The sequence below is a fragment of the Anas platyrhynchos genome, chromosome 7, assembly GCF_047663525.1.
Source record: "Anas platyrhynchos isolate ZD024472 breed Pekin duck chromosome 7, IASCAAS_PekinDuck_T2T, whole genome shotgun sequence".
NCBI classification, from domain to species: Eukaryota; Metazoa; Chordata; class Aves; order Anseriformes; family Anatidae; genus Anas; species Anas platyrhynchos.
Genome location: NC_092593.1, coordinates 653,376 through 675,366, shown reverse-complemented (window position 1 = coordinate 675,366; position 21,991 = coordinate 653,376). Strand labels below are relative to the sequence as shown.

The window sequence follows — 21,991 nt, the reverse complement described above, 5'->3', positions numbered from 1 at the left end:
GAATCATGTCAAAACTGTATCAAACAAATATCAACTCCAAAAGAAATATGAGTCTATCTATAACTACCCATGTCATTCTAGTAGCTCTATTTCAACACAAGTTTTGATTTAAAACACCATAGCTTATCCTTTGATAATGAAAAGTAAAAACAGTTATGCAATGAATGTTGCTTATGTTCACCTGAAAGAAGAACAGGTAATCTCTACGCAACCTATACTGAATGCCAATAAAGCCAGAGATCTGCATTTTGCATCATACCCTGGATCCAGGGTATGGATTAATTACAGATAATTACAGATAACTTTAAAACAGAAGCATATTTAAAACAGTGGATGTTTATGAACATAAAAACAACACCTAAATTCAGTATCATCTGTAAATTCAATCTGCAGCAATAGCTTTGGAGAACAGGAACTCCCTGCAGTCATCTCTGTAATGCATTAAATCAATAAATTGATTTCTGAAGGTTCCACATACCGTATTGGTCTATGTTTTGCTTCTGGCAATTTTAGCCAGAATCCTTCGACAGTTGTTGTATGGATGAGTGAGTAATACACATGACAGGGCAAACAGGACAATTCATTACTTTCAGAAATTGTTTTCTGGGGCGTGGCACCAGAACTTCTAAATCATCTTCCTCCTCAAGAAAACTTAAGGAGTTAATAAAAGTAATCTCCAACTAAGCTACAGAAAGAAGGGAGACGAAATCTTTCCTCATCCTACCTGCCCCGTGCCAAGTCTCAACCACATTTTACACCGAAGAGCCATTCACGTTATCGCGTACCAAAGCAAGTCTTAGGAGTTAGATTCTGACCGCATTCACAAGCCTCCATATCATTGTTCCCCACATATGCTACTAAGAAAACGTACACTTGGGTGCCATTATTACATGGGGTAACACCAGACATTGACATTGTTCTCTACAGTGGCAAACATCAAGATGCAGCAGGAGATGGATCATCATCTCATTTCAATTAGTTTCTTACTACCTAGAACAAACACACCAAACCACCTTTTAAAACCCATCAGCTGATGCATTTTTATGCTGGTTACAGCCCTACCAAGGCAAAGGGTGAGGAAGGGGTTCCCCTTCCCAAGGGGAAAGGAAGGGTAGCAACTTTCTCTTTGTTCTACCTCCTCCATATTCTGGTCACACATATCAGTCTATTGCTCATGATTTTGCTTCATTTAAAGTACCATTCCATTCTCATTATTTACTGAACACACAGACACTTCATCTAGCAATCTGATTTCTAAAATGGTATCCTGGAATAAACACAGCAGTTACTGAACTACCACTCACAAAGAGCCAGCCATGTTATAGCATTACTAATCATCTCTAAAATAAGTAAGTAAGAACAGAATTGCTCGAATGCATATAAAAGGCATTCAAAAAAAAAAAAAAAAAGAAATTGCAGCCTCTTCTTTACATTACTATGGTACCCAAAAGACTTCTTCATGATGGTTCATTACCCAGAACTAGTCACAAAACTATTCAAAATTCCCCAATTCTATTTCAGTAGCATTTCATACATTTTCTGCTGAATTTTGACCCCACAAAGCTACATACAGAATAAATTCTGAAAGCACATAAATACCTGAATTAAATAATCTCAGTGTATTTTAATTTTCCTGCACCAATGCCTTCTCATGTGCTCTCTCCTTTTTCATAGTGTACATCAAAATGTCTTATTAAAAGATACAGAGTAGCTTGTTCACTACCAAAAGAAACTAAAGTATACATCTTAAGGATCCTGTTGTCCTCCAGTATACTAAAACACGTCATTTCATATTACAGCTGATTCATCTTATGATAAACACAGTTCACTTCAATATTTTTACGGAATATACTGGAAATTATTAAGAATCATGTCTGCTGAGATTTTACTGAGATTATGTTTATTTCAATGTTCCCCATGTTACTATCAGATATTTTAAAAAAGCAGTACAGAGAGCAACAGTTAAACTTTTTCTTTTTTTGACATGGTAAGCTTAGTATTAATTGTTATTTAGTTATTTTCAGGAAAAGATCACATGGGTTGCAAACATGGCAAAGAAATGCACAGAGAAAGGGGAGGGGAGAGAACACTGCTATTTTCCATTAAAATTACCATTATCAGGTTATTGGAAAACTGAAATATAAAACTATTTTTAAATATAAGGGTATTTTTTGTAAATTTTAAAAGATCAGAATAACTAAAAATACGTATTCTTTAATTTATCTATCACCACAACATCACATACACACACACACAGCCTCTGAGAATACAATATTCATTTTGCTGCAGAAGAACAGACATTGCATAACAATGAGATTTGCTAATGAAATCAGCCATCAACCTGGAATACATATGTATTAAACCAAGACCCCAGTGTCACTTTCTTTTTGCATCGTTTGTTCGTCCTCTCATTTTTCCTTGACCTTTCACTACTATGTCCTCCCGGTTTCACTGCTCAAGTACAGCAATACTGTAAAATATTTTGTTAACATTACGGGCAATACTTCATTTTACCAAATTTATTTCTTTACTTATTGCATGGGTTCTCTCAGCATTGATTTTTCTTTCAAGGGTGCATTAACAATGAGCGCTAAGGAGACAAAGGAGTTCTACTTCTCTGTAAAACTGTAGGAATATCTAATGAAAATTGAGTGTCACTTGGACCATAAACTATACTTCCATGTCCAGAGTTGTATACCAGTTAATACTAGGAATAATACACATTACTAAAAAATCTTTTCTAAATTGATCTAATGAACAAACATGAACAGAAGTTAGAATTCTGACATGAATAGAGATTCAATTCTTTTGCATCAACATGAAAAATTATCCTGAAACCAAGTAAAACAATCCAGCAAAATCAATAGCAGTACATATAAGTATAAACTGTACATATCTGTTATGCAAAACATGTTAGTGCACAAAAAGATGAATGGTGAATGCAATTACTTACTTAGTGCTGACCACAAAAAGACTAAAACATTACAAAAGGTATTTTTCTCTATATGTATCTAAATGCTATCATATTTTGGTTTTGTGGGATATAAGCTGCCCTATAGATAAAAAGCACCCTGTTTACACCACTAGCTCCACGATTATCAAGACTGTTTTGAGTTCACTTGAAAACTATTGAAATCAGTAATATGCTCCACTGTTTTTTTCCCACTTCTCTCAGTTGTTTTTTAAATGAAATGCTACAAATAAAATATTGTTCCCATACTGCCACGATAAAGTTAGCTCCAATGTGTTATCAACATGCAGTAAAAACAAACAAACAAAAAAAACAGTTTGCTGCTGTTTGGTAGGTAGTTGAAAAAATATGAAAAACAAAAAACAAACATTCCAAAACTCTAATTCCATAAAGACAAACAGCCAATTAGTCATTTTTAGTATACCAAAACTGCATAAAGAGCTCCTTTGGAATTAATGAAAGTAAGTTGTAATTTATTTTCTTGTTTTATCTTGAGAGCATTAAACAAATCATAAGCTGGCCATCAAAACACCAAAAACGCACAAAAAGGCACAAGACACCACTAAAAATTTGAGAAGAAATAATGAAATGTCTGAAAACGGCCTTAACCATCTCTGGAGCTAGTCATATCAAATCATCATCGTGCATCCCAAGAACAGCATCAGGATAGCTGGCATAATGAACATGGTAAGTAGTTGAAAACATAGAAGTTTAAACACTTCACATGGGCTCCAGCTCTTTTTCAGTTAACAAGCATTTATGCCATTGAGAGCTTTGTGAGCAGAAGGAATATAACACATAGCATTACTTTTCCTTCCATTTCTCTCACTTCTAAAGATACACAGCTCTACAAGACAAATACTGAAACACTGCACCACAGAATAGTTAGGGTTGGAAAGGACTTCAAACATCATGTAATTCCACCACCCCCCCATTGCCATGGACAGGGACACCTCCCCACTAGACCAGTCTGCCCAAAGCCCCATCCAACCTGGCCTTGAACCCTTCTAGCATGGGACATCCACAGCTTCTCTGGGCAGCCTGTCTCAGTGCCTCACTACCCTCAGAGTAAAGAACTTCTTTCTCATGTCTAATCTAAATTTCTTTCAGTTTAAAACCATTCCCCTTAGTCCTATCACTACACCCTTTGATAAAGAGTCCCTCCCCAGCTTTCCTGTAGGCCCCTTTTACGTATTGAAAAGACACTATAAAGTCTCCCTGGCACCTTCTCTTCTCCAGGCTAAAGAACCCCAACTCCCTCGGCCCATCTTTGTAGGAGAGGTGCTCCAGCCCCTTGATCATCTTCGTGGCCCTCCTCTGGACTCATTCTGAGAACTCTTCTTAGACTGTGGACCCCCAGAGCTGAATGCTGTACTCAATGTGTGGCTTCAGAGCTGACAGGTGGGACAATCAATTCCCTAGTCCTGCCAACCACACTATTCCTGATACAAGTCAGAATGATATTTGCCTTCTTGGACACCTGAGCATACTGATGGCTCATACTGAACCCATTTTCCACCAATACCCCAGGTCCCTTTTCAACTGGCAGCTTTCCAGTCACTCTTCAGCCTGTAGCATGCATGGGACTGTTGTGCCCCACGTGCAAGAAAAAAAAAAAAAAAAAAAAAAAAACCCTGGCGTTTGGCCTTGCTGAACTTCATACAGCTGGCCTTGGTCCGTCGGTGCAGCCTACCCAGATCCCTCTGCAGAGCCTTCCTATCCTCGAGCAGATCAACACTCACTCCTACCTTGGCATTGTCTGCAAACCAACTGAGGGTGCGCTCCAACTCCTCATCCAGATCATTGATGTAGATACTGAAGAGAATTGGCCCCAGTACTGAGCCCTGGGGGACACCACTAGCTACCAGCCTCTGACTGGATTTGGCTCCATTCACCATAACTCTTTGAGCCTAGCCACCTAGCCATTTTTTAACCCAATGAAGCATACATAAATATTAGATATATTTATATAATATAAACTTCCAGGCACATATTGTATGAGGCTGTCTTACTCTCATTTGTGCATGATCATGTTCTAACAAAAAGATGTATGAAGACTATTTTGGATCACACACTATCAAAAGCACTTTGATTTCAGTTACAATCATCTTTCTGCAAAAACACCGTATATGCTCTATCTCATAATGACCGGAACAGAATAGATAGAAACACAGTTAATTATAGTGGGCTTATCTTCAGGAGCTAAGGTTGTACAACCTTCAGAGGTTGAAAGAAAAACTTGAATAGAATAACCTTAACCCTTAAAAGTGCTAGGTCATTTTCTTTTGTTATGAGCAGTGACTGCTTTCTATAATTTTAACAATCATCAGGTAGGCTAAAGAGTACTGCTGGCAGGTTACAGTTGTGTAATGCCTGCACGTTTAACAGTAACGTACTACCCTATAATACAGGTTTGCTGTCCAATTGAGCATTTCCTCTACAAGATGTCACAGGCTCTCAAGACTATATACTACTTCAACTGAGATCAGTAAATTTATTAGTGTCTACCTAGTGCATATGGACGCTAAGATTATAGAGAAGTGTTAGAAACCAATCTTAATTCAAGTGATTAACTGCGAAAACAGATTCTAAGACATCCACATCTATTGTACATATGAAATATATGATTCTGATATATAACTATTTATATTAGACAAATGTGCATGTATCTTAAGTATAGGATATCAAAGCTTAACTTTCACTACTTGGCACATTTTTAATTAATTAATTACTCTACAGATAAAGGTGAACCCTCATACTGTGGGTACTGATGCAACCCCACACATTTAAGTGAAGCAGGTTACAAAACAGACAAAACCATAACAACAGTATACAGAATCAGATGCTGACAACTGCTAAAAATACCTGGTTTTTTGTTTGTTTGTTTGTTTGTTTGTTTGTTTAAATCAAAGAAGGAAAACATGAACTCACAAATGAGACGGAATTTATCAACCATATTTGTCTCCTCTAAACTAACCAGAAACAGCTTCTTCAATACATCTTAAAATTCTGTATTTTCCTGAAGAAAATCACAGATACGGACACTACAAACAGAATGTAAAAATTGAAACTGTTGGGTTTACTGTTTCTCTCTGTAGTTTAAAAACATATTACAAAGAATTCACAGTTTGTATATTATTTTAACATTAAGTGCTGTACTAGCAGCTGTATATATACACACACAGACACATGTGCCTTTAATTATTAACACACATGCTTAGTTAAAAGCTGTTTTGGGGTGTTCAAGGAGAATTGGTATGCAACCTTCAAACATTACTTAAAATCTTTTATAAAGCAAGCTTATGGAATATCCCAAATTGTACTGAATTACAACTACTATTTATCTGCTTGTAGTGAATAAAAGTAGAGGATAATTTACTAAAGCACACCAGGAACTCCTGAACACTAGAAGGTCACAGCCTGTGTGCTGAGCCGCTCAGCAAAAACATCTATGATGTTCCAGAGCTGCCGTTTTTCTTCCTTGACAAAGACTCCATCTGTCACAGTGCCACTTACAGCCTCAGAGTCAGAATATCAATGATTTCCAACCATTCCGTAAGTCTGTTTTCACCTTGACATCACCTCTGTAATACATCTAAACTGGATCATATATAACCCCTCTACGAGCTCTAAACTCGCGCTTTATTAAACTGATAGAGTTTAGACTGTGCTCTAATGTACCATTTTTACTTGCTCTGAACTGTACAACGAAATTAAAACTCCAAATTCTGTCTTTTCCGTTGCTCTACTTGTTTGAAATCTTTCAAATATTAAAAAGAAATAAAAAGCAGTTAAAAATCTGATTTTAAAACGTCTGCTTTCATAATATACATGAAATCTAAATTTATTTATTTTTCAAAACAAAACATGCCTAGTAAGAAAAAACATGCCTGTTTTTTTAAACAAGATCACCGTGCAGAATAAACTATCAGTTTCGCTGAATTCAACAAAATCATATTTGTCTGTTTCAGTTCTACATTTCTTTAACCTATATACAAAATGCCCCCCTAGAATTTCCCTAGCGAAATCACACTAGGACTCAGGTAGACTGCAGTATAAAGGTGAACCAATTCAGGCATTACCTTTGTGCTTGCCTTGCAAATGCTAGGAACATCAGATAATCATGGATACATACCCACAATGTTTATTTTATGACTTACAGCTATTCACCTGATGCTCTAATATCACATCTCTCACCCCCACAAAAAAAAATTTGTTCTATTCTACATCTGCTACCAATATACATTACAGGTGTTTCTTATCTCATCTACCATTCAACTTCCCCCACATTATCTCGTTATCACTAGATAATCACTCAGTTTTTCTAGTGGTAGTAAAGTGGGCTGGCAAGCTATACAATACAAGGAGGCAACTGCATGGAACAGACTTAGCTCAAAAACGGAGTGAAGTCCTGCTCTTTGTATGACACAGGAATCAAATATGAATAAGGACACTACACTGCATCCAAATTTAAGACAGGTTCTAAACCAGGGAACATGAAACCCAACAAAAAAACAGAGGAACACATCTTTAAGGCCATGTGCTACAAAGACACCAACGTAGAAGAGCTAAGGGGGCAGATAAAATAATTTACTTAGATATTGCCAAATCTGGGAGATAGCACTGCACTAAGACAGTGTACTGAGTCTATGTGGAAAGGTTTTGCTAGCAGAGTGGCTGCAGGAGTGGCCTCTGTGAGCAGAATCCAGAAGTCTCTGACAAGTCCTGACTGGCTCCAAGTCAGAAAAGGGCCATGCACCAGACGGCTCCAAAGGGAGCCACCAATGCCCAGAGCTGAGCCAGTGAGCAACATTTGTATGCACCTCTGTGAGAGCAAATTTAAGAAGGGGGGGGGGGAGGGGGGAAACACTCTAAATTTGTTATAATTCACCCTCATACTCCTATCTAACAACTCAAAGACAATATCTACATCCTTACATGAAAAGAAACGGGGCAGTTTTCAAAACCTATCAAGTCCTTACTTCTACCTACTTTAGACAGCATGATTTAGGAATGGTTTAACATCTTCTTCGATTTCGATCCTTGTTTTTCTTTCACTCCCCCCCAAAAAACTCCAAAACTTTAGGTATCACCCATAATGATCCTTCTACTAACTGTAGCATTCACCAATCTCTAATACTTCCATAATGACAACATAAACATAACCCATTAAAATAACTCGCCATCATCATACTGTTCAGATTCTGAGAACGCTTCTTTCCTTCCCATTTACTCTAAACATTACACTGCCTTCTGTTCAGCAGATTTTTTTTACTCTTAAACCACTTGTTTAGTTATAGCCATTAATTGTTTACTTAAAACTATAAAGAGAATTAATAGTGTTATCCATATCATATCTCAAGTACTGTGTGAAAATTAATTTTCAGCTGAAGCAATGGTCAAGTGTATTTGTACTTTCAATGGGGATGAATCTCCTTCTCAAGGAAAAGTATTACATTCTTTTTAAAAATAAGACATCACAAGTCAGAAAAAGCTAGCCATTCTAGATTTTTAAATCCCAAGATAACAGTAGCTTTAAAAACTAATTAGATCCTACTTCTTCCCCAAACCCAAACATGCAAAACTGGAAGCTTCTAGAAAGTTTCACAGCTTTTTTCAGACACAGGGTAGCTGAGAACATAATAGTCTTTCGTTTGAGATTTGTGGCTTCGAACTAAGTGTCATCTTCAGTACACCTCAGTAAAGATGTTCTCATTAACAAAGAAACCACAGGTTTCAGCTTTTTGTGAAGAGAAAGCTTTTTCATTACGACTAGCTCACTCTACGGAGCAGACAGTGTACTACTGTATTATAGCAAGTTTCACGTCTTTTTTTCCCCACCTTTAAAAACACATGTTTCTTCCTATTTGACAGATCTACTCTCTCCAAATGAATTTATTGATTCCCTGAAGTCTTCAGATGCTGTATTCTCCTCAATACAGTATCAAGTCACATATAGTGCCATTAGTAACTTCTTTCTGAAGCATGAAGTACAGAAAGCATGAAACTTGAAGTAATTTGAAAACCTGAGCCTTTTAAATTTAATCCTAAAAAGTATTTTAATCTGTATTTAAAAGTTATTGATTGAGCCTTTTTTTCTTACCTTGTTTTCAGTGCACATTTGAAATTTACTGATCATAAAGTTACCTCTAGGATGAGTGACTGAAGGTCTCTACTGAAATGTAAGACTCCACAGTACTGTACAACATCGTCTGGGATCTAATGGCATACCTCATCATTGAACATAATTTACAGTATCTTTTTTACAAAGTTAATTACCTTCTTTTCAATTTTCAGGGTGTGTTACCACAGACATGTATGAAGAATCAATGGTTAATTGAGAAGCACCAAAACTATAAACCTAAAAAAAACATTTCAAAGCTACACAGATTTCTTTCTCTTACTTTGTGTGTCTGACGGTAAGTACAATGAAAGTAAAAAGATGTGCCTGGAAGTTGCACTTAAGCATTGCTAGTTGGGCTTTCTGTTTAAATGTCTTTGTACCTATTTTAGATTTCACCATTAACTTTGCCTAAAGCACAGGAATGGAGTACGGAAAAGGGCTTACGTCTAATGATGAAAAAAAAAAAAAGTAAATTGATACGAATGCAAAACTCTTCAATTCCTAAAAGTCCAATAAGCTATCTATTGATAAAATAAGATAATTCATATTCACTATATTGCAAATTATTATACTAGATCTCTGAGCATTCAAAATAATTTCTTTAGGTTGGTAAAATTGATTTTGGAATGAAAACTCTTAGCAAAATCTCTCAATTCATTAAGTCAGACATCGAAAATTACACTTTACCATATTTACATTTCATTCCTACATAAAAGTGATCACTTGCTATTAAAGTGCAACCATGGACTGATTAAAGACCTACCCAAGACTGAAGTCACAAACGTAATTACACAGATGAACTAAAAATCTAAAAAAGACTTGCTAAATCAGGACCTGGATGCAGAATCTGGCACTAAACCATAGACTATATAACATGTTACTTTTTTCATTATGATTTATGCTTTTCAGAAAATTATCAGAATGCTTACTGCTATGGCATACTTACTGTGACGTGTTCAGTTCTGTGACATTGCTGTTTTGCAAGCTGCAAACAGAAGACAATTAATGATCAACTGAATCATACTTTCATCAAGTAACTTTTACAAGGACAAAGACACATCCAACAGAACATCACAATTTCTCAAAAAAAAAAAAAAAAAAAAATATTTTGAGCACACTGAAAACTCTGTAATTATCTAACACACCCAAATATGAAGCCATTAAAACAAGAATACTTTAAGGCAAATGTTATGTAGTCACACTCTTTGGTTAAAATCAGTTGTTTAAATATGTGTATCTATTTCACCCTTACTAAACTGTGGATATATTACAATATGTTCCCCTTCGATGTACACAATAAGTCAAAGGAATCTTTCTGTTAAAATGCAAATAGAATTCCATCCTCACTGAAATCAATGGGCCTTTTCAATTTCATTTATACAGAGACACTATTTCATTCCATTACTGACGCTCTTACGCACAAGCATTTCAAATTCCATCCATGCAATGAGAATTTAGAAGCATCTCTATTTAAATACAAAATGAATACATGTCACTGAAAAATTAAAACTAAAAATAGGTTTTCAGCACTTGGATCACCTTCTTCCCTGAATTTTTTTCCCCATGTAAACACGCGGCTGATATTTTTTCTATTTGCTATACAACGTGTAATAGATGCAACCTGTGAAATACAAACGTTTCAGGAGAACACTACTTGCCACACTAGCAAAAATCTGGACTTCCAAACTGTAAACCTCCTAATAGTTACAGATTGAAGATTAGATCAGAAGAAGAGATGGTCAGGAAACAGTATGATAATTTTTGGTTAACATTCCAAGACCTAATCAGACATTTGCATATTATATGCAAAGACATGAAGAAATGGCGGAAAAGAGGTACTATAGAGGACTAATATCACAAAGGACATCAAGTCAGACTATATAAGAAACACACATGGGGGCAAGGAAGGTGATACCATGAAGTCCACGCCGTCCATATGCTCTATGATCTTAAACTGGGCTATCATAAACACAATGTTCAGGCTACTCCTCATAAACTGTAATTATAGCAAGACATGTAGCTTCTCGTAAAATCAAGGCTGAAAACAAAATAGATGACACCACTTGATAAATTCTCAAAGAAGTCTCCCATAAATAGGCTATATTCACACTACAATCACTACTTACGGCTCAGCTTATTTTTAGCCAACGTTAAGCTACGCTTAACACTACTTAACCATCTTCTTGCAGCACATAACACAGCTAAAGGAGAATATTCAATTATTTACTGCTTTTTCCTTCAGCCCCTGAGCAGTCGCGTACTGCCACCTCTACACTGATGACCCTTGCACAAGCCAATTCAAAGCTAGTTCAAGATTCTGCACAAGATGCATCAATTGCAAACACCAGCATTAGCTGCCCCAAGTTTTGTACACGTTTTCAGGAACCAGATTCTACATCTTACGGAAGCATTCCTTTACCCAGTTGTGAATTTTAACTGACAGCATTTCAGTTGAAAATATTCCTTTTTTCCTTTTCATGTTATTACTTCTGACCGATGCTATATTCTGACAGTATCAAAATCCATCTGAATATATTGGTCACACTCTCAGGAATTCAGTAACACTTCTCCTTAACGTCCAGTTATAGTGAAGATTGAGATGTACTGCAATAAAGCAGTCTGTAGCCTGGAGAGACAGCTTCCATCTGATCAAGTCACCTCACTCTTCACTTTGCAGTTGAACAAGTTTCCAAACAAATGCAGAAGAGAAGCAGGATTCAGCCACGGCAGTGTTGCGGCTCATTTTAGGACATAGCAGACCTGACTCAAAATTAATTTAAACTCCTACTACAAAATGCAAGAAGTTTGATCATCCCAAATAGAATGGATTAGATAACTTGATTCAAGTTAAGTATCTGAGGTAGAAATAACTGCACATCTTTTTGATAAGGGTTTTGATAAGCTCTGGGTTTTACCTTAGTATTTTACAGCTGCCTATCACACATTTCCACCATTCAGTTTAAAACTTACTGCCAGTTCTTTTAGAACACTGTGCAACTTGATCGCCAGCATACATATGCTGTAATAACTAAATGCCATGCCAATCACTGCAAACACGTTTGTGCTTCTTTCCTCTAGAGGCCATCCTCATGGTTTGCTTCACTCAAAACTGAATTTGCATTAGCTGACCAAGTAAAGAGTTTGCACTAGCGGGATAAAATGAAAATATGAGAACTATTTAGTAGCAACCACAAGGAAGAACCCAGATTTCTGTTTACTGAGGTTTTTAAGACAAACCATTTAAGGAAAGAGAAAAGGAAAGAGAAAAGGAAAGAGAAAAGGAAAGAGAAAAGGAAAGAGAAAAGGAAAGAGAAAAGGAAAGAGAAAAGGAAAGAGAAAAGGAAAGAGAAAAGGAAAGAGAAAAGGAAAGAGAAAAGGAAAGAGAAAAGGAAAGAGAAAAGGAAAGAGAAAAGGAAAGAGAAAAGGAAAGAGAAAAGGAAAGAGAAAAGGAAAGAGAAAAGGAAAGAGAAAAGGAAAGAGAAAAGGAAAGAGAAAAGGAAAGAGAAAAGGAAAGAGAAAAGGAAAGAGAAAAGGAAAGAGAAAAGGAAAGAGAAAAGGAAAGAGAAAAGGAAAGAGAAAAGGAAAGAGAAAAGGAAAGAGAAAAGGAAAGAGAAAAGGAAAGAGAAAAGGAAAGAGAAAAGGAAAGAGAAAAGGAAAGAGAAAAGGAAAGAGAAAAGGAAAGAGAAAAGGAAAGAGAAAAGGAAAGAGAAAAGGAAAGAGAAAAGGAAAGAGAAAAGGAAAGAGAAAAGGAAAGAGAAAAGGAAAGAGAAAAGGAAAGAGAAAGAAAAACAGCCATAAATCATTATTGAGGAAAGAGCCTCATCTTTTATTTATACATCAAGCTATTGAAAACATGACTACAAGTGACTAGGAGCACTGAAACTCACACTAACTCATACTAAACACATATACACCAAGACTGAAGCTTTAAATTTAATATTCTGACACAAAAGAAGCATCTATCTCTATAAATAGCAATTGAACACTAAGTATTCCAAAATTTTTCTTTTCCCTGATTAAAAGAATACAGACTTGTTTTGGCCCTACTGTCCAAAGTACAGAGTAAATAGCTGCCTTAAGTATACAAATACTATACCAAGCAGAAAATTGAGCTAAAATTCAACAATGAATATGTGATCTGGCAAGAACTTAAGGAAGTTACAAAACACTACCATTTCTGCGCAATAAAGAAGTATTAAGGAGGACCAAGGAACATTGTTTCAGAATAAATATTTTCTTCTGAGACAAGTATGCACACACACAAACAAGGAAATCTCAGGTTGTACCACTTAACTCTGCAGTAATATAACTCCTTGCAACTATTTTTCTTCCTCCGTGTTATTACTTCTTTTATTCCACTTACTGTAGGTCCATCAGAAAAAAAAAAAAGTGATTTATTTTTCAGATTTCATTTTAAAACTGACTACAAAGTATAAAGCAAACTATATTTAAAGGTAAATAAAATGCTACTGCAAATTTAAAAATAAACTACTAAAGGTACTAAAGACAGAAAGTCAACATTCTACACTCAGTAGAGATAAGTCAAATATTTAAAAGAAAGAACAGAAATGTAAAGAACGCCTGAAGAAGCAGACTGTAAACTTCATCTTTTATGTTCAGATTTCCCATTGTCAACCCAGCACAATCAAAGTGTTTCATAGGCTATACAGACACACAGGTGTGCAAATTGTTTATCACTGCAGGGACAGTTAAAGTGGATAGGCAATATTTTCCTTTAATTTGACTATTAACTATGTAAAACTTGAATGTCACCTAATCCTTTTTTCTGTGTTATTACCTCAATGTTTACAGAGTAAAGAAAAAATTTCCTGTGCTTAATATTAGCATATAAATGGAGCTAATTAAGGTTTGAATTAAGTGGGAAGACAGGGTAGGGTGAATTCCCACCTTTGTTACTTATCACTTTGCAGTATTTTCTTTTATTATTATTATTTTTTAATGCAAGAGTAGGATAACTGGTTTACATTCTGGTAGTGGCATCTTCTCAACTAAATCAAAACTTAGATTCCCAAACGCTGCAGAATGCTGCAAAAAGTGTACCATACAGCTTTGAGGTGAGAAGTTTTTGTTTTCCTTTGTGACTGCAACTTTCTTCTTTCTCCAATATAAACATGCTATAAAAGACTTTTTTTTTTCTTTTAAAAAATGATTTTGTACTCTTTCTAGTTACCTTGTAAACAAAGGTTCACAGAACCTGAGCTTTAAAGTTTTATTTTTTCCTGGTTTTCATCAGTTGTTCAAGACTCGTCTACTCTGGAAGTTTAGACAACTGACAGAGTATCAGAACATTTTTAAAACCATCTTCCACTTACCTACTGCCTGCATCCCCAAACCACAATGGACTCTAGCTGGGATTTAGGTGGTAGACAAGCTGACATGGGCAAGTTCACCACAGAAAACACTGGACTCACCTCAATTGATTAATAAGATATATGAAAACCATGACATGATAAGAAAAACAACAGGGAACAGCAAACAGTACTGACCAATTTAATACAGACAATGTAGAGAACCAATGATGATGTTTCAAAAATACAAATTATTTCATCTCAATATACATCAACCTTTGAAACACCCTTTTGTTATAAAGAAGCTATCTGCCAAAGCAAAAATATTCTTTGTGATTTTGGAACTTGGTAGTTCAACAGGAGTTCAGTAATATTCCAGTAGCAGATTTCAGCAATGTGTCTATTAGTGCTAGTGAAGATTGGGCATTAGAAAACATATTTAAGTACTAGAAACCAAATGCTTTCTCTTACAGCTTAGATTCCAGGTAAAATTTATTTTAAAAACTTATATAGTTGGGATCTACCTGTTTGCAATTCCTCCAACCTCCCCAGTTTTATAAAGCAGTGTACTAGCACTAAGCACTGGACTGGAAAGGATTTCCCAGATCAAATCAAATTCCTATTCCACAGCATGCAATCTTTTTTGTAAATGATCAAACACCATCTTGAAATTCAGCCTCCTCCTTTCATCTTCATGTACTCCAGTCTTTCAGCCTGGAAGCATTCATCAGCTTAACTCCATTTGTTTGACTCCAACAATTTTCATTCACTCTAGTTACTGCAGAATGGAAGTACGCACTGCTGTTTTTTCGTTTAGTTTGTGGGCTAGATGGCAGGAGTATGCAAGCTCTCAATTTTTCGTCACGTTAAACTTAAATTAGTTTAAGTTCTTACAACTCCTGTAAGTTTCTGAATTCCTTTCAATCTGTTCTTGTCACCTACTTTAGTTTTGTTTATTTGAACATGAATAATCCTGGAACAAAAGAAGTACAAGGATGCTGTATTCCAGATGAAGATTTATCAGCATGTTCATAAAGGAATAATGATATAAGAGAATAATTAAAGCCAGTGCACAAAAAGCATCCCAGCATCCCATCCAGAGATCTCACATTGAATTTAATGATTCATTGAGGCAATAAGTTAGCCAATAAAAACACAGCAATCACATAATCATTCTGCCGTGCAGAACTGTTTGTTGGTTAAACTCTTCACAGCTCTTGCTGTATCTTCTAAACAGGAATAATACAACTTGAAAAGCAGGGAAGAAAAAAAAAAAAAAAAAAAAAGCAAACTGTCTTCAATACTGTCAAGTTCCAAAGTCTTCTAACCTTAACTCAAGACCACAAACTGCTTTAAGATCTCCCTGTTCTTCCACTCATTTGCAAGTGTACATATAGTCCTTATTCCATTAAAGGTTTGAAGAAGAAAAATCTACCATCTCTTCACAAAGAATGCCCTCTTTTCTCACTTAAACTATTCTTGTATCACATACTAAGCACTCTTCACCTGCATTCGACAAACTACTAGAAGCAGCAGGAACTGAAGGCATTTACCTTAATCCTAACTTTGGAAAAACAGAGAGAACATAAAAGGAATGAATTTGACTGCAGTCAAATTCCAGTAGTCTGGAAGACTTCAGGAAAACACATGCATGCAGTCAACTCTGAGGTTTCTATCAACATGAGGACACAAAACAGGTAACTTTTGTTAATTGACAACTAAATACAAACTTCTAATTAATTCATGTAAGGAGGGAGTCATTGTAGGTCTTTTTGGTTTTGGTGTGTTTTTTTGTTTGTTTTTGTTGTTAGGTTTGCTTTGAAACACTTGGAACTGAAGGAATTAAAAAGATCAATGAGTAGCCAGTCACCTTGCAAAGCTATTGTTCACATTAACGGCAATTTAGAATATAGTTGCAATTACATCAGGAGAAGTTATGGTTGGTTGCAAGGCTACATACAACTATGCTGGTAAGCACATTCTATGAAAATGAATCAGAAGGAAAGTTCCTCTGCACTAAACATTAAAATCTGTAATTTTAGTTTGATACAGTTAAACATCACTCATCTACTCTTCCAGTGATCACTGGAACAGGCTCCCCAGGGAAGTGGTCACTGCACCGAACCTGACTGAATTTAAGAAGAGATTGGACTGTGCGCTTAGTCACATGGTCTGAACTTTTGGGTAGACCTGTGCGGTGTCAAGAGTTGGACTTGATGATCCTTAAGGGTCCCTTCCAACTCAGGATATTCTATGATTCTATGATTCTACTCTGCTACCTTTTCTTGGATAAGGTATCATTAGACCATAAAGCAGAAAACAACACTGCTGCACAATTATGTCTCAAATCTGTAGAACTCATAAATGACTTTTTTTTTTCCCCAAAAAATACTTCTGGGCAATTAATGCTTAAAAATATCTAATAAAGAGAAGAGAAGAAACAATAGCATAAAAAGTTAGATGAAACAAAGGACGAAGAAACTAAGGGGAAAATTTGAAAAGATCTGGAAAAGGGAAAGCAAAGCACAGATGAGAAGAAAAAAAAAAAAGCATGACACTGGTCAGGCCAGTTACACAGAACGGTTAAGTTGGAGGGAACATCTGGGTCCATCTGGTCACACTCCAGCTCAAGCAGGGACACACAGAGCAGAGTGCCCAGGACCACATCCAAGCAGCTTCCGAAGATCTCCATGGAAGCAGACTACATACATAACCTCTCTAGTTTTCATTAGGAAATCACTTTGTGAGCAGAAAAATATGGAGATTGCCCATTTTTATGATTGTCCTAGTCTCAAGAAGCCACCTTTGTCTTGGGAATATGCTAGCACTATTTTATTAAATCAGAAGCCACAGAAACCCTTTGACCCTTGCTTTCTTCAGTAGGCAAACTATATCTGTGACATAGAGGAAACACACAAGTCAGACCGTCAGGTGGTAGAACACTGCACACAGAGACTATAAGCTGGCCACAAATTGTAAGACTGAGGCTTTTAGAACACAGTTCCTCTTTCTTTTATTAAAGTAATTTGATCTACATAGCTGGAGATATCTCTTATATTCAGTTCTCTAGGCCCAGGGATCCACTTGCATAGACATAGATAAGACTGTCTAATAATGGTCAAGTAAACACCTTGTACAGACATTCCTTATTAGTCTTTGAATTGTTATCTATCCCCCTAAACCTTTGTGAATTTAGATTTGTTTCTTTGACCATTTTCAAATATTTTTAAAATGTTATTAACAATTCTCATGCTGGTACTGGAGCAATTACACCATCTGATTTCTGAGTGCTGAAAATCTATATAAAAACTATGTGAAGAACAAGCTTAATTGTCTTTCAGTGCAAGAAGCCACAAAAGCTTAACTTCAAATTTGAGACTTTATTTATCAAAGCTCTGTCAGCACATCAGAAATTGTTAGGCCATGAACCTTTCTACATCAGGACCTTTCACTGCTATGATAGATGAAAGCAACGATGTCAGCAGTAACAAGACGGTCTACATCATGATTAGGAATTTTGATTGAGACTCAAGACTTGGAAAAAAAAAAAAATGATCTTTTGGCAAAGCCCATCTAAAAATGCTGAAAGGCTTTTGCATCCTTTAATTAGTTTTCATTGACTCCCACATTGCACAGACATGACAGAATGCTTCTGACTCGGCACTTACAGAGATAAGCCAAGCACGCTTATGAGTAAAAAGTGCTGGCCATTCCGTATAACCTCCCATGTGTGTCACTTCCATACATTTGACAGATAAGAAGAATGATGTCAAGGCCGTTCTCAAGCCAGTGGGGACATGTTGATTAACAACTCCAACTGCCACGCCAAATACAAATTGAAAAGAGGAACAGTCAGTAAAAATACAGCAATGTTCCTCCTCCTGCCATTATGATCAATGGAAGATAAAAAGGTGAAAAGAATTATGAAGTTCTTCTAGTAAAGGAATTACCATTTCACACTTACTTTATCATCAGTTTTGAGTTAAATGACAAAGAAGCCGAAGTTTTTATGCATTAGGAGGGACTTTATTTTTCTCCTCTGCTTAAAAATTGACTGTTATATAGAGATTGCATATTTGTTCTAGAATCTCATCAACTGCAACAAACATGGATGGAACAGGAAGACTCAACTTCAGTATTAACACAGACAGTCATGTCTGCCAAAAATATAAAGTAATTATTTTGCATATTGCACTACTAGCCAGTCTAAAAAATTAACCACTGGGGGTAGAGACATGTGTTTTTTTCTGAGACACAAATGGGGACATGGTGCTTTGGGACATGGTTTAGTGCTGGACTTGATAGCATTAGGCTGATGGATGGACTTGATGATCCTATGGGTCTTTTCCAACCTAAATGTCTCTATGATTCTCAATGTTTCATTGAAAGCACATACAATCAGCTGCCACTTAGAGCCTAAAGTATCTTACGATCTTATGAAAAGATCACCCTCACTGTGTCCCACACTAGAGAGTCAATCTAAATCTAACAGAGAAGCAGTATTTTTAAGACAGAAACACAGATACTTTTTTTTACAGGTACATGTAACTTGTAATTGTTCTCTTGATGCTTGATACATACAAAAAAAATAACATTTTTCAGATGAAATACCTAAGTTACATGATCTGAAGCAGGAAGCACACAATATATTTTCACAAAGCTCAAAAACAAGTCACAACAGAAACATTTTTTTAAAAAAAAGGTGGTGCAAAATATTTAAAAACCTATTAGTCAGAGGACTATTTAAAAAAAAGAGACTGTTTTCAAAAGAAACTTGTCTTACATACTTCTAATATGATGCTATATACTATGTATCATTCCATACATTTTTACAGGCACAGCAGAAAAAAAAAAAAAAAAAAAAAAAAAAAAAAGGAATTGATTTAACCATAAGAGCATTTTAGAAATTGGAAGACAAGTTTTGCCTACAAATACAGGTTACAGATCACATATAATCGATTACAACTCTATATTCCCTCACCCAATTTATTATCTTCTTTAGGCACTAGAGTGTAATACTTTAGGGACTGGAATATTCTGCTATCACCACAAACTAAGTCAGCACAGTACCAAGTTCAGCAAATACACATATTCTTTGGCGAGCCAACCAACAGAGAACTGAAACTGTTTAACACTACAGATTACAGCTCTTGGTTTTCCTTTTCAGGTGACAAACACAGGCTCCTGCACTGCCATCTGTCACACAAAACAGAACAGAGCACAACACTTCTTTTACATATTGCATAATCCTTAGAACATACTGTCAGATTCCCTCTTCTATATCTCATGATATGTAGTCTCCAATTCTGTCCTCAAGAACCATGTAGTCTGCTGGTTTTACTACAGAAGAAACACATTCACGTCTGAGTGAAACAGGGAGTTGTGATTAACAAATACCTACTAATATAAGCTAAACACTAGTAATACTTAAGAAACATATAAGAGGATATGAAGAAGCTGATGATAAAATAACCTTTTTGCAATTCAAATATTCCATCATCATTCCCATTTAATAGTGCTTAGTAAAATATTTTAAATAACAAATATTGTAGCAAACTGTACTGGTTTATGTCTCTACTACATTTACATTGGAAAACTGCACTTACTAATCACAGTGAAAATTACAAGATAAGGAATCATACAGTACATTTCCTAGTTATATGTGTAATGAAGGCAGCATTACTTTTTGAAACAACCAAAGATGTAAAAATGAGGTGTTATTACTGACAGATTGCACTTTTATTTCTTTGTATTATTTATTTTCTGAACTTCACTTCACTTGAACTGACCAAAAAAAGGTACTGAAGACTGTAGACTAACTTGAATGTTACCTTTGTCCCCTACCTTGTTAAACACTCATTTTCCTTATTTTCAAAATCACTGTATGCTTATATATCGCTTTGTATGTTCCTTATACGTGAAGAAATAGAGATCGATTACTAAAAGGTGGAATTACAACCATCAAAATGAAACCAGTAAACATGTTTTTATCAAACTAGAACAACAACTCTGAACTAACAATTATGCTTTCAAGAAAAAAAGTTTCACACAGGTCAATGCATGACCCATCAATCTTATCAAATGCAAAGTAAAAGCTTGGATCACTGAAAAAAATGATAGCACAAACGGACACCTTCATTTGTTTAGCCCCCAGCTGCCAAGGAACATAACAAGAGCCCTGAGGCATACTTAGCTGATTTATCAGATCACATGATAAACACAGGTGTTAAGATACATGACCTGAGAAAACCTATGCTGGTGGGTGAAATCCGGTTCAGAGGGCTTCCTAGCCACAAAACCCTGCTAGAGTTAAGTAGCTGAGCCTACTACACAACACCCTGGAACAGAGAACTTCATCCCCTGCTAGCAAGCAAAATACAGGCACTGAGAAAACCAAGAAGCAAACATGCAACCAGAGCCAGATGCATGAATCTGCATGCTACACAAGAATCAACAGACATACAACAACCGTATTTCTGATAAGGAAATACTTCCCTTCCCTTAAATAGCCATCGCGCACTGTTTTAACTTAAGCCAACAGTGTCATTTACACCATGGCTCTGTAATACCTGGTCAGGAAGGTATTACAGGTACAGTTGGACTCATTTAGCATACTTTTCCTCACAGAATGCTCTGGGGTCGGCAGGGGCCTCTGGCTTCATGGCCTCTGGTCCAATCCCAGCTCAAGCAGGGCCACCCAGAGCAGGGTACCCAGGACCACATTCTAGATGGGTGTTTTAAGATCTCCAGGAAGACGACTCCACAACCTCCCTGTGCAACCTGTGCCAGTGCTCCATCACCCACACAGTGAAAACGAACAAGTGTTTCCTGATGATCGAACGGAGCCTCCTGTTCCACTCTGTCCCCACTGCCTCTTGTCCTGTCACTGGACACCACCAAAGAGACCAATCCTGCTTTCTTTGCTGCCTCCCTCCTATCAGGAACTCATACTCTGGTAAGAACCCCCTTGAGCCTTCTCCTCTCCAGGCTAAACAGTCCCTGCTCTCATCATCATAGCAGAGGTGCTCCAATCCCTCTTCATCTCTGTGGCCTTCGCTGGACTTTCTTCAGTAGCTCCGCATCTTCCTTGTACCTGGAAGACCAGAATGGGTCACAGAATTCCACACTTCTGACAGATTTCAATTCTGTCCTTCAACACATATTTAGCTATATTTAAAATAGCGCTAGGATTTTCCCACAGCAAAAGGAATTATAATAACCACTAACTCCAAGAAACAGAAACTGCATACGGGTGTTTCTCCATACTATCGGAAAACTTCTTCCACTGTACTATTGAACAAAAACCACTGACAGCATTGTAGAACAAAAACAGACTACAAGACTTCATGGAAGTTGGGCGTGTAAAGCAAATCAGTGATTTAGTCTTGTACTAGTCAAAAGAACTAGAGAATTACGCAAGAGCAATGGTCTCAGCTGACAGGAGCGAGAATGTGTTGTGTTTTTTTTTTCCCCATACGCCCTCTTCTCCTTTCCCAGCAGCCATGTCTTGATGAAGTGATGATGGGATTCTTGGACACAAGAGAACTATACTGCCCTCTTGGAATGGCAAGTTAAAAAAAAAAAGTG

At 36.4% G+C, this 21,991-nt stretch overlaps 1 protein-coding gene across 14 annotated transcripts in view; it reads right to left on the bottom strand.

Moving 5' to 3' along the window:
- The window catches only part of BAZ2B (bromodomain adjacent to zinc finger domain 2B), a 132,333-nt gene that overhangs the window by 83,843 nt on the left and 26,499 nt on the right, over positions 1–21,991 (bottom strand). For 9 of the 14 annotated variants that reach the window (XM_038181748.2, XM_027458190.3, XM_027458189.3 and 6 more), the window contains one exon: positions 10,042–10,080. The exons of the other annotated variants lie outside the window; for them this stretch is intronic. The gene's annotated coding sequence lies outside the window, so the exon portion shown is untranslated. The remainder of the gene's footprint in view (positions 1–10,041; positions 10,081–21,991) is intronic. 14 annotated transcript variants of the gene reach the window in all.